At 44.5% G+C, this 12,295-nt stretch overlaps 1 protein-coding gene across 3 annotated transcripts in view; it reads right to left on the bottom strand.

Annotated features, from left to right (window-relative positions):
* FAM210A (family with sequence similarity 210 member A) overlaps positions 1–12,271 on the bottom strand; it is a 29,460-nt gene extending 17,189 nt beyond the window's left edge. The window contains exons 1-2 of one of the 3 annotated variants that reach the window (XM_050938858.1): positions 11,989–12,271; positions 2,948–3,141 (exon numbers count right to left, since the gene is read on the bottom strand). The gene's annotated coding sequence lies outside the window, so the exon portion shown is untranslated. The remainder of the gene's footprint in view (positions 1–2,947; positions 3,142–11,988) is intronic. The other 2 variants (XM_050938857.1, XM_050938859.1) reach the window with 2 other exon arrangements.
* Positions 12,272–12,295: the final 24 nt, after the last annotated feature.

Below are 12,295 nucleotides of genomic sequence, written 5' to 3'. Positions count from 1 at the left end.
TGTACTCAAAATTACAAATATTTGTTGTATGCTTGCTTAATTTTAAATAGCCTCAGTGAAGCAGCTGGTGAGCTTCCTGAGAAAAGACCATTCTCAGTAAGTGCCCAATCAAGAAGCCCTTAAGCCAACAATGAACTTGGAGATGCCAATCCACATCTGAGCTTTCCCAGGAATGTGGCTTGGCTGGTAAGGAACTCAGTCATGCATGGACATGTGACTTGCCCATGTGACTCCAAAACTCAATTTTGTAGCTGGATTCTATTGTAGCTGTATTCTATATAGGGGGAGGAAGGGGTGTCCACCCACAAGAGAAAGTCTATTTAACCCCCTGGGAGATCCCTCCATTTTGCCTTCAGCTGGCTCAAGAGACAGCCTCTCAGCCCCAAAGGATACCTGAAAGAAACTAGAACAAAGGGCAGTAACCACAGGGGGTAAGAGTGATTGCTGGACCCAGATTAGAAGGAGACTAGTCTGTAAAAGGAAGCTTACTGGAACACCTCTAAGGGTGAGATTTTATCTGTATTCAGTTTTTTTACCGTATTAGGCTCAGACTTGCGTGCTTTATTTTATTTTGTTTGGTAATTTACTTTGTTCTGTTACTGCTTGGAACCACTTAAATCCTACTTTCTATGTTTAATAAAATCACTTTTTACTTATTATTTAACCCAGAGTATGTATTAATACTTTGGGTGGGGGGGGGGTACAAACAGCTGTCTCTCTCTCTCTATCAATGTTATAGAGAGTGAACAATTTATGAGTTTACCCTGTATAAACTTTGTACATGGTAAAACAGATGTGGGGTTTGGACCCCATTGGGAGTTGGGCATCTGATTGTTAAAGACAGGAACACTTCTTAAGCTGTTTTCAGTTAAGCTTGCAGTTTGTGGGACCTGTTTCAGACCTGGGTCTGTGTTTGTGGCCGGCAAGCGTGTCTGGCACATCCAGGCAGGGCTCTGGAGTCCCAAGCTGGCAGAGAAAGCAGGGGCAGACGTAGTCTTGGCACATCACTTGGCAGCCCCAAGGGGGTTTCTGTGATCCAACTCATCACATGAGGAATAGCGCACTGCGATGCCCAAAGCCATCATCTGCATTGCAGAGTCTGCTGAGTCTAATGCCACTTGCAGCAACGTCCTGGCAATTGTCTTACCCTCATCCACAAGAACTGAGAATTCCAGCTTAGAATCCAGTGGGACAATGTCCGAGAAGTTAGAGACTTGAAGTTATATTGGATAAGGATCGCTTGCTGGTTTGCAATCCGAAGCTGGAGCCCTCTGGTGAAGTACATCTTCCTCCCAAAGAAGTCCAGCTTCTTTGTAGTCTTAGCTCAAGGGGTAGGTCCTTGCCTTTCCCTCGTGTTAACAGCTGCCACTACCGAGTCCAGTGTGGGGTGGGTAAACAAGTATTCCTAGCCCTTGGAGGGTACAAAGTACTTCTCTTGACTCCCTTAGCTGTAGGAGCCAGAGAGGATGGGCCACAGGGTTTGTGTGTTCTCTTGAAGAGTCACCCTGGTGCGTCATGCTGAGGATAAAATGTCTACCACTGGGTCTGATACCTCGGTCAACTTCTCCATCTGTACCCCGTGGTTCTGAGCAATCTGCCTTAGAAGTTCAAGGTGAGCTCTGCTGTCAGGAAGGGGGAGGCGCCATCATCTTATTTGGAAACGATGAGGCGGAGCCCAGAATATGGGAGAGGTTCTTCTGCCCGTCCAGCTCCTCAAAATGCTGCGGCTCCGCCCTGGCCCTGGTAGCAGTGGTGGTACCGTCTGTGGTACTAAGTGAAGCCATGATGCCAGGTACGGTGCTGGGTCTGTTGTCGGTGCCGGGTGTGGTACCAATCATGGTGCTGGCTGATGCCCGGGAGATATCCCTGGCCCCAGACGCAGCCCTTCTCTCAGATGTGAGGGAAAAGGAGTGTACAGAGGTGGACCCCTGGGACTGGTGGTAAGCCTATGGGGTCCAAAAGGGCCACTGGGTCAGCATCTGAGCCATTGCGGTGGCCATGGTACTGGAGGAAAGGTTTGGGTCATCCCTGCTGACTGAGAGTGCCAGCGGCTATTATGTCGGCTTCTCCGGCACACCCGAGTCTGTGTCCGATGCGGATTCCAATGAGTCCATGCGCAGGGACCATGGCAGAGCCATGCCTGTAGGTGCCAGGGATCGTTGCTGGGGTAACAGATAGTTGCCGAGTCATAGCTGGCTTGCCCCTGAACTTTACCAGTGGCCTCTGAGTCATTTGGGGACTCAGAACCGGTGCTGAGACACCGTGGTTGGGGGAGTGCAAGCCTGTCAATGTTATCAGGTCCTGTGCTACCTTGTAAGTCTTGAGTGTGGAAGGGAGGTCCAAATCCTCCACCTAGGTCTCCTCCAGTGGCACTGAACTCAGCAGTCCCTCCCGTGGGCCCAGAGTTGACGGTGCCAGTCGCTGACTGGAGAGGAGGTGCGGTCTCTCTCCCTTGGGTTCACATTCCTGTGTGTGGGAATGGGAGTGCCCTCTATCAGTCTCCCTGTGCTGCTTCTTCACAACAGAAGACGGCGAGCGGTGCTGAGATTGATCCCATGCCATGTTCAGCACCAGGGAACACCAGTGCCGAGGGTCCCTGACCCCAGAGTCCTTCCTCGGCACCTCCTGTGGTGGAGAGAGATACTCCTCCTTCCCAGCCCCAGCTCAGGGGCTGCCACTGTGGGGGAGAGAGGGCACATCCATCACATCTAAAAGGTAAAACTACTGATATGAAAATATGAGTTGTGTGTTTTTATTTGTAGAACAAAAAAAGATTAAGCTTTTTTTAAAAAAAATATACCGCTTTTATCCGAAGTGCTTTACAAGAGTTAGCTAATGGTACAAACAACATTTGGAAAGATCATTAAGTGGTCTGCCGAGACCCTCAGCAATTTTCAAGTGGTCCGTGGGAAAAAAAACGTTTGAGAACCACTGCTTTATAGGTTACCTTTACTGTAAGATGGGTGTACAACCAGTTAAAAGTCTGCACTCACAGTAGTTATTGATGGGGTCCTGCAGAATCCGGTACTATTCAATATTTTCATGAATGACTTGGATAACGGAGTGTATTATATCCTTATAAAATTTGCAGATGATAGAGTTGCAAGCACTTTGGAAGACCGGATTAGAATTCAAAATGACCTAGACAAAATGGAGAATTAGTCTGAAATCAACAATTACATAATTTCAAAAGCACATAGGAAGCAAAAGCAAATGCACAGACAAAAAAGGGGAATAACTAGTAGGCAGTATTACTGCTTCAAAGGATCTGGGGGTTTTTGTGGATCACAAACCAATTATGAGCAAACAGTATGTATAGTCGGGAAAAATACATCTGGTATGCATTAACAGGGGTGTCATATGTAAGATTGGAGCTCTGTGTCCCACTCTACTCAGCAATGGCGAGGCCTCAGCTGGAGTGCTGTGTCCAGTTGTAGGCACCACACTTTAGGAAAGATGTAGACAAACTGGAGGGCAACAAAAATAAAAGCGTTAGAAAACGTGATCCATAAAGAAAAGTTAAACTGGGTATGTTTAGTCTTGAGAAAAGACCTGAGAAGTCTTCAAATATGTTAAGGATTGTTAGAAATAGAGCAGTGATCAATTGTCCTCCACATCCAATGAAGACAAGACAAGAAGTAATCAGCCTGATCTGCACCAAGGGAGATTTGCACCATAGGTTAGATGTTAGGAAAAACTTTTTAACTATATGGATTGTTAAGCATTGGAATAGGCTTCCAAAGGAGGCTGTGAAATTCCCATCATCTAACCTGTTCTTAAAAATCTCCAAACACTTTAACTTTCCAGCCTTACTTTGCATGCAGACCTAGGATCATAGGAAACAAAAGTTTAAGATGTGACTTCCCCACATTCATTTGAAAAGTCTACTGGTGCCCCATGGAAGTGTTCAATATTGTTTAGGAAGACTTCTACTAATACAATATTTTCGACAAAACAGTTTAAGGCTAACATGAAAACAAGATCTTAAAGAACTTAAATTCATCCCTTTCTGCGGCTTATTGCCAGCAGAATTATACCACCACCACTTCCGCCAACAAAAGAGACATCCAGTTTTTCTTGTAAATATCCCTCTACAGAAATGGGACGAGTAATTAGTTTCCCCCCACCTCAACCTTTAAAAGCATTTTCTTTAATGCAATGTTTTCCCTCTTTTTTCCATGAACTATCAGTGAGTCTTTAACAGGGTATTAATCTATATCCTTAAATGTGACAGTGTTGACTATTCTGCTAAGTGATTTAACTAGGAAAATCCAGCAACTGTGTTTGTCCAAGGCAGCTGGACATACCTGGTACAGTCATACATTCTTGCATAGGGTCCCCAAACTGTAGCACATGAGCTTGCCAAGAAGTGAATTGATAGAACACCAATTTTTTAAGATGTTGGTATGTTAACCATAAAGTTAGGAAATGTCTGTAATGTGAACCACATTCAGCAGGAAACTGTTGCACATTCCAGCAGCAGTGAAGGATACTGTGCCATGATCTTTAGCCTTGTCTATACCACACAGTTCTGTCAGCAAAAGGCAGCTTTTGCTGGCAAAACAGTGACGGTTACACACTGGAATGCTACTTTTTTGGGGAAAATTCTCCTATTTTGCTAACAAAATAAAACCACCTCAATGAGAGGCATAATGCTTTTTGAATCAAAGTTAAAGTAACGAATGGCAGCATCTACTTTGATGATTTGTTACGTTGCCATAACAGGAGTCCCCCAGTATCCCACAATGCCAACCGTGAGAGACGTCTCTGCTCACTGTTTTGAACTCGGCTGCCCTGCACACAGCTACACAAGCATGTGCCCTTCTCCTTTCAAAGGTCCGGGAAGTTCTGACAGCTCGGCATGCTGCTCTGTTCCAACAGTAATGAGCAAATAATTAATGTGGAATCCTGCTCTCTTCAGCACCAGGAGAACAGTGGCAGGCAGGCTGCTGCTGAGGGAGGGAGGAAGGAGTGGACTGGTGCGCTGTGCAGAACCAAGAAGGGAGGTGGGAACTGATGTGTGGAGGATGTTCCCCTCCACCACCTTAGGACTGGTTGCTTCGGGTTGCTGTCTGAAGTTAAAGACACAGCATGCCAACATGACACACTCACTCTGCCCCAATGGAGACAATCGCTCTCTCTCATACACTCCCCCACTCCAATCCCCCAACACACACACGGTCTCTCCCCTCCGCCCCCACACTCATCCTCCCCACCCCACTCCTGCTTCAGTTGAAAAGTAGCTACAAATCTAGTAGGATGCCCATGGAACAATGGGATTGAGAAAAGTACATCACCTGACGCTGTACCTGCCACAGGAGGTACTGCAAACCCTTCCCAAAGCACCCTGTTGCCAGTTGCACAGTGGGATAGTTACCCACAGTGCACTGCTCTGTTGATGCAAGAGCTGCTAGTGTGAATGCACTCTGCCAAGACATGCTACTGTGGACATACAACAGTGGTTTAATTAAAGTAGTGGCTATATGTCAGCAGAAACTTTTGTCAACAAAACTCTGTAGCGTAGACAAGGGCTTATTCTCTGTGGTATTTCCACATGTGGCCGTGGCACTTCTAAATCTCCCACCACTGTGCTACATTGGTGCAGCTCCAGTGGCACTAGCACTAGCAGAGGCTAGTCATCAACATGTTTACATTATTGTATCTAACCTTGCCTTGCTTGGTCACAACATAGTTTAAATATGCAGATAGATGGGATCTAGCTAGATCACAGAACCATAATAAAGCCTTGGACAAGTTAAGTCTATATCTAGATTTTAATATTCACTGTTGTAAGTGAGTCTATCGACAAAGCAGTATTTATAGTGTAAACAGACCTTAAGTAGAATAGGGAACAGCTTTTCTTAAAGATCTTCAAGTGTTAGTGACAGAACTTTGGAAAAAAGTATTAGAAAGTATATAAGTAGAAGAGCTGTATTTTATATCTGTGTATTCAGTTAAAGACGTGGGATGTTAAACAGTAGGTTTGTACTTAAAAAGCATTTCAATTACTCTTTAAAATGATGTGCAGTTTAGCTAATCTGCATCTAACTAGAAGTGACAGAAATACTCCCACCCCCGCCTTTACTTTGACAAGAGTCAGAGATCTGAAGTTTTAGATTGTACTTAGTTCTACCTTTTAACACCACACTAAATTAAATCTCTACAGCTTCTTAAAACAAATACAACATACAAAACGCTTTATAGCTCTTTCCAGGCTGTTATATTTCTGCACCCTACTGCAGTCACTGCTTTGATTACTTTTTTATTGGATGGTGCTAATTCCAACTCCATAGTAACCACTCAGTATCCCTGCTCTGTAATACTGAGCAGCTACGCTGGGCTCTCTCTTTTAGAAGTTCTATTCTGCCCTCTATTGCATTATTACAGAATTACACTTCAACTTCAGAATGTATTGCAACTATTAGCATTGTATTTGTGTCCCCTTACCACATTATATTGTATTAAAAAAATACAACTTTCAGAAAAATTGGTTACTGCCTTTTCCTTCAACAGGTCCCCGGGCTGTTTGTACTCTTCCCATGAGTTAAGTAAAAACTACCTATGAAATAGATGAATAGGAGACTAGATCCATAAACCAACAAATGGCCTTTTAAATATCTGATTTGGATTTATGGCCAATTATTGGAGGTTCAATATAGTCCAAAATTTGCTTTATACATTTTTGGTTTGGGGGTTGTTAACTGAGCAGTAAGTCCTCTTTGAGCTAAAACTTAAGCAAGCAAGCCTTGGCTAAAAGGTAGCGATTTTTTTTTAAGTTGTCTTAATTTCATTTTTAAAACAATTTTTCATAGTTACTTCAAAATATGGAACTCTTTCCTTTGCTAAAGGAATATAACATTAGCCAAACCTTTAACTTTTCCCATCAAGCTGTAATTGTAACAGACTTAGCACTTTAATGTTTTATAGATGTTTGGAATATTAACATGTTCAAAGACCAGAAATCCTCAGGTCTATCTGGAATATAGTAAAACAGAAGGGCCCTTTAGCAACATCTGGCATGAATAACTACAGTGACATCACCTTCATCTGAACATACAGATCCTGCTCTACCGCTTTCAAGGGAGGCCTTTGGTTTCAATGTACTTCCTCTGCATCCAAATCACTAAACAATTTCTTCTTCAGCTAAAATGTGGATATTCCACAATGGTTCAGAGGCCATCATGGCAGTCGGGGCTTCAGCGCAGGTAGTACAAGCCTGGTGCAGAACCTGATTATGTACTTGGCTTGTTAGCCTGCTCTAATGCCCACACTGCACTCTCTTCACTTGTATTGTTACTTGTGCTAGCTGGATTCAAGTTAGCTCAGATACGCTACTCTGCGCACAGCAACATATCTTTACCGCCTTCATTTGGTCACAAATTGCCAAGAAATATATTTCTCATTATGAAAACTGGTCTTCCTTCCATCCCCCGTGACTACTTCAGCACCTACCTTTGTCGTTCATAGCTTTAACATGACTGACACGTTTCTGGTTAGTGTAAGCGTTGCTAGTCAGAGCTGCAAAAATAGCATGAAACTGAGCAGAACTATATCATTATGGCTGGGAATGCTATGAGCGGCAGCAGAGATACTGGAGCTGTCTGCAGACTCAGGATGACAACACTGCATGTTTACTTTTGCTGGATTATCTTTACAACCATCATGATTATGATTCACTTTAAAATTAAATTTCTAAATCCATTGCTTAGACCTCTGAAAAGCACTAATGCTCAGCTGGCAAGGGAATTTTTCAAATCCTAAGTCAGCCACTTATAACTGGAGAACAGAGCAAAGTAATGGGGATGGGACTGCAGATATTATGACCACTGTATCCTCCAAAAGCATATTGGATTCCGGGAGATAAGATAAAAAAAAAGTCTCTAATTGCTAAGGGCAGTACTTCAATGCATTATTCCTTCTGCTTCATAAAGAGAAGAAAGAAAAAAAGAGAAAAAGATATCTAATGGAGTAAATAAGAAATCTAGACATTCTTAAGGAAAGCAGACAGATGATCAACTGGCACATGCTGGAGACAAGATCCATCAAACAGCATCTTTGAACCTTTTTTTCTCTCACCACCCTCTGTTGGAAAAAGACATCTGAAGTCACTGTAGGAACAGGGCTATAATTGTAACCCCTATGGGGTTTACAGAGCATGGCCCCTTTAAATCTTTTTCCCAGGGGGGAGGGAGAGATTAAGAAAAAAGGAGAGAAACTCCTCTCCCTCCCCCTGGGAAAAAGATGTAAAGGGGCCATGCTCTCTAAACCCCAAAGGAGTTACATAATAAAAAAAATCTAAATAAATATAATCTAGAAACTATGATATTTTATGTGTCCTCAACCATCTCACTAATTCTTCCATTTTTCCTTACAGTCTGGAAAGAGACTACTGATAAGCATTATTTCTGATAACTGATGACAATCACCAGTACACTTGTACAACTCTGTTTTTAATTGTTTCTTTAACTTTTACTCATGAACAAGATCAGTTTTTGGGCAACATCAGATGGCAGAGCAATAGGATGACAAGAATAGCTGGGCCAACTGGCATTTCCCCTTTCAAGTCTCCACAAATAACATAGGACTTACCTAAAGCATTTTACAATACCATTTTGCTCCACAACAGAAGAAACTTCATCTCTGGAATTGTCAGTGCACCATGAACTGAACTGTGTTCTTGTGAGGGATCATGAAATGGGCAGGTGTGATGAGGCATAATTTGTGAGAACTGAGAGAAACATTGAGGGTGAGAAGTGACTGGGTACTTTTAAAGAAAGGATCAAAACTGCTCGTAGAGGGTATCTCCTGGAAATTCAGAGACTAAAGAGGTCACAAATTACTATTTGCATTGAAGTAGCACCTAGAAGCCCAACCACAGCAATTGTTAGCAATCTAAATAGACAAAACAGGCAGAGTGAGAGAAAGATGATTAGAGAGGACCCTCCTGTCAGAGCATCTGCTTTTATCACCATTTTCTTAGTGAAAGTCTGAGACAGAAGTCTATTGGAAATGTTGCTGACCCACTGAAAACATCAGGAAGCTACCACTACAGTGAATTCTCAAGATTCTAGCTAGACCTACTGATATTTTACGAATTGGTTCAGCCACTTCAGGGCAAGGATCAGCCTCAGATTCCGAATTTCCTGTGGACTACAATGTGCCTCAAGTAGATCCCTAAAAGTTTGGTTCAAGGGAATTGGTCTGATAGAGATGAAGGTTGCAAGGTAGAGTAACATGATGAAACAACTCACTGCTGAGAAGACCCACATATCTGATCTTCTAAAAGTATGCAGAAAAAGAGAGATCCTTTCTCCTAGCATTTTGGACTCCAGGAATGGAAAGTAAAAGTCAAAAGGAATGATGCCCTTCTTTTATTGTGGTTATGCTAAGAATTGTAGGAATACAAAGTGACACTTTTTTCGCTGCAAACTCTTTAAGAAGAATGCTGAGGTTGTCTTCCAATAAATTCACTGTGATAAAGGGAAGGAGTAAAAATCTGAGGCTTGGCCTACACATATGTTTTGTTGCTTTAACTATGTCCGCATAGTTAAAATGGCAAAAACACCATAGTATAGGCTTAGTTATATTAACATATAAGCACTTTTATAGCACTACTACTGCATCTACACTAGAATTTACATCAGCATAACCATGTTGCTAACAAAAAAAAAAAAAAAAGACTTTTTACCAACATAGTTATGCTGTCAAACTTAAGTATACACTAAGCTGAATTTTGAAGATGTTGACCTCTTCAAGAACAAACGCAGAGAGCAAAGAAAGCAAGCCAGGATGCTGATTTTTACCCAAATGCAGTTGTTTGTTTTTGAAGCTACCTTGTGTTCCTGAGTGTAAGATTAGATTTGAAAAAGATAACCTTCTTAAAGTGAACAAAGTGTAAAATACAGCTATGTCTATCCATATTTTCAGTAAGCCTGACAGAATTGCTAGGAGTCGTGAACTGGCCCGTTCACCTCAACAGGACTTTAATTCAGATGCCATCTGATAGATATTAACATTAACTACTTCACTGTTCCTCTCTTACATGTTTTGATCAGCAATCAAATCATGAATATGAGCACAGTCTGCTGTGATATTTTATTTTTACTCCATGAGAAGGTGGTGTTTGGGTGTGTGCCACCACCACTCCCTCTACCTCAATTTGACGCATGGAGCCTATAAAACAAAGGGTGTGGAATTCAGGGAACAGGTGTGGGGGAGGAGACATACCCATACCACATCAAGAGAAAGTCAGACCATCTCTTCTCTATGTCTATGCTACGGACCTCACAGTAGCACAGCCGTACTGCTACAGCTGCACCGCTGTAAGGTCTCACATGCAGCCGCTCTATGCCAGCAGAAGAGAGCTCTTCCGCCAGCTTAATTAAACCATCCCCAATGAGTGGCGGTAGCTATGCTGGCAGGAGAGCATTTCCCACCTACAAAGAGCTGTACACACTGGTGCTTTTGTTGGTGAAACTTATCTCGGTCAGGGGTGTTTTTTTCCCCACAAACAAAAGTGCTAGTGTAGACAAAGCCTCTGAAATATTAACTTGGGTGACTGTGTCTTATCACCTGGTTGGTCTACTGTGGGTGATGGCTGTCACAATTGCAAAGCCATAGTTGAGCTGCTGCATTCACACTAGTGTAAGGTGTTAGAGATTTTGGGGTCATAACTAACTCATGGTTCTTAGTGCTTCAGTAACCAGACTTGCTTTATAGTTCTCTCCTAGAGTTGTAAGAGAACTTGCTAATGCTCCTGGATATATGGGGAATTGTGGGAAGGCACTGGAGGACTATCAGCAGTGGCACTCCAGTCCTTTAGCCTATATCCACACTGTAAAGCGGGCAGGTTACAAGCCTCAATATAAGCAGCACTCAGATTATAGTCCATAGCCCCACCTGGGCCAATTTAGCTCAGACTGAAAGCACCAAATTCAGGGAGCTTTGTGAGAGTTTGTTGACAGAAGTCACACTAAGAACAACAATTGAGTAAGAGCTCAGGTTAATTCTGCAATGAAGGCACACAGAGATCAGCATGGAATCCAATTCCCACTGAGGGTAGGCATTGAGCCTTACAGAGGGGGAGCCAAGCCTATGGGTATATTTACACACCCACAAGGTATCTTTAGTCTACTATGAATGAATATCATTTTGCTGTCTTGCACGTGGTCATTAGCACATCCGATGAGAGTTCCCCAGAGCAACTTTGTAACAAAAATTGACACAAAGTTCTCTATCTAATTTGATTCCAGTCAGCTACTTTCTGCTTTGGTCCCAAGGAAGGTTAGCCGAGGCAAGGTGGGAGCAAAGAAAACCCCAAACACTCAATAGGCAGGTTCCTGCTGCCTCCTTGCAAAAAAGGCAGAGAACAAAAAGGGAGCAGAACATGGGAGGAGGGGTACGAGGAAGAGAATTTCTCAAACCTGAGGCTCCCGTCCCTGCCTGAAATGACCCTCTCTACTAGCAGTAGCTGTAGCCACATCCTATGAACTCAGAAGTTACTCACATGGAAAGCATAACGCATTGATGCAACACGTTCACGGAGAGAGCAGCTCAAGGAGAGTGTAACGAGTCGAGGCCCACCCAGACTTGTTTCTCGCGGGGAGACGGAAACATGCTGGAGTGAGCACAGCTGAGATGGCAAAAGCACTTGTACACAACAGCTTTCACGCACGAGCTCCTTCGCGGCCGCCTGAGCGAAGTGGGGTTTCCAAAGCAGGGAGCGGCCGCAGCCCGTTCCTACCCCCACCGCCTCGGGCGCGGAGGAGTAGCAGGGAGGCCCTGGGCGGCGCGCAGCACGTCTCCTCCCCGCAGCGCTTGGCGGCAGGTCCCTGGCGCTGCAGCCGCGGCGGGCAGGGGCCGAAGCGCTGTCCTGGGGGCTGGCGGAGGGTCAGGCTGTCCGGGGTCACGCCCCTCGCTCCCCGCCGACCAGGGACCCCCGGGCCCGACGCGCCGCCCGCCCCTGCCGGCGGAACGCGGGGATCGTACCTTGCGCTCAGGCCGCTGCTCCATAAGGCCGGAGCCACAGGGTCCCACTCGGGGGGCAGAGCTGGGACCCGACTGCAGCTGCCTCGCCCTGCCTCCAGGCAACGTGTTTGTACTAAGCTGCGCCCGGACCCCCACCCCCTTCAGGCCCGATTGTTCACATTGCGCATGCTCCACTGCAAGGCCTTCTGGGGCCCGTAGTCATGGAAATCGTCAGGCCGCTGTCCCCGCAGCCAGTTCCCTCCCTTCACACACGCTCGAGACTGGAAAGGAGCCAAGTATGCGCGTGCGCATTTGTCACCCCACTGCG

This window comes from Gopherus flavomarginatus, chromosome 2 (genome assembly GCF_025201925.1).
Source record: "Gopherus flavomarginatus isolate rGopFla2 chromosome 2, rGopFla2.mat.asm, whole genome shotgun sequence".
Taxonomy (NCBI): Eukaryota; Metazoa; Chordata; order Testudines; family Testudinidae; genus Gopherus; species Gopherus flavomarginatus.
This window is presented reverse-complemented; position numbering and strand designations above follow the sequence as displayed.